We start from the raw sequence: 1,836 nt of genomic DNA, 5'->3' as shown, positions 1-1,836 counted from the left end.
CACTTTGTAACAGGCACATAAATAGATAAATATATCAAACAAAGCAGAGAGTCCAAAGGTAGACCCAAAGTGAAGTGACGTCTTGAATTAGTTGGGGGAGCCAAACTGGAATCCTATGTCATTATTTACACTTAAGCAAATTCCAGAGTAGTTGCAAATTCAAATGTAAAATGATACTATTGAAATAATGGAGAAAAGTATGGAATACAATTTTGAAGAGGGAAATGCTTGATAAATTAGGAAATAATTTCTAAATGCCAGTAGAGGGCTAATCTTAATATGTAAAGTACTGTTAAAAAATAACACAGAAGAAAACTGAAGGGTATAAACAGGCAATTCAGAAAAAAAGTGCATTTCAAACATTTGGGAAGATTCTAACTTCATGCATAATTAAATGAAATTAAAATAATAATAGAAAAATTCGTCCCTAGCTGGTTTCGCCCAGTGGATAGAGTGTCTGCCTGAGGGGCTCCATCTGCAGTAGGGGGCGTGCAGGAGGCAGCCAATGAATGATTCTCTCTTAACATTGATGTTTCTCTCTCTCTCCCTCTCCCTTCCTCTCTGTAAAATATCAATAAAATATATTTTAAAAAAATAAAATATATTTTTATTGAAATCAATAAAAATATATTTTAAAAAAATAAAATATATTTTTATTGAAATCAATAAAAATATATTTTAAAAAAATAAAATATATTTTTATTGAAATCAATAAAAATATATTTTAAAAAAATAAAATATATTTTTATTGAAATCAATAAAAATATATTTTAAAAAATAATAGAAAAATTTGACCTCAGACTGGCAAAATCACCTTGGATAAAGAGGTGGTGAAAGAGGCATCTTATTGGTTGTTAAAACTTTTGGAAGGCATTTAGTATTATATACCAAATTTTAAAGCTGTACGTATCCTCCGACCCAGCAGTTCTATATAGATTAACCCCGCCTCCTTTCAAAGGTTTATCAGTGTAGATAGCTATTATGTAAAAAGATAGGAAACATGTTTACCCATAGGCAATCAATTAACATACCTTCATACAATTGCATATAAATAACTATGAAAAAGAATGTTACATGTTCATCGACTTTTTAAAAAAGTGTATTAAAGGCTTATTCACGAGCCAGGCAGGTACCGGGGATATAGCTGTAAACAAAAGGACAAAAACCCCTGCCCTCATGGAGCTCATTTTGTATTGAGGAGACAGATAACGCAGAAAAGGGTGCCTGGGATGCTGATCGATGTTACAATAAAGGAGAGTGGGCGCGCGCGCGCCCACACACACACACAGACACACACACACACTATATATATATATATAATGTTTGGCTCTGCACAGAAAACCTCTGGCAGGTACTAAAAGGACCTGATTGTCCCTGGGGAGGAGTACTGAGCTCTGGGGAAGCAACCTTAGCTTTCCGTGAAAATGTTTGGGTTTGGGTTTTTTTGGTGTTTTTTTTTTTGCTACGTATGTATATCGTTTAAAAGGGGGCCGACGCAAAGATGGAGAACAGCATTACAAGTCTCTTAAAAATTGCTGGTAAAACCCACCGAACCTCAGAGACTCAACTGCGCCGTCGCAGCGCCCCAGGGAGCGGAGGTTCTGCCGCGGGCGCCAGGCAGGAGGGTTGGGGCGGGTCTGCGGAAGGGGCTGGAGAAATGAGTTTGTAGGGCAACCAATGCGGGGAGTGACCTATGGGGCAAAGCGCAAACCAGAGACGAGCACAGGCGCCGCTGCAGCGCACGGTAGAGAGGAAAACGAGGCGCTGTGAGAGCGCGCTCGGCCAACAGCACACAGCCACGCTTCGCTTTTCCCACAGACGGCGGCGAGGCTGACG

Source organism: Myotis brandtii, unplaced genomic scaffold (assembly GCF_000412655.1).
Source record: "Myotis brandtii unplaced genomic scaffold, ASM41265v1 scaffold709, whole genome shotgun sequence".
In the NCBI taxonomy this organism is placed as follows: Eukaryota; Metazoa; Chordata; class Mammalia; order Chiroptera; family Vespertilionidae; genus Myotis; species Myotis brandtii.
Note: the sequence above shows the minus strand (reverse complement) of the source record.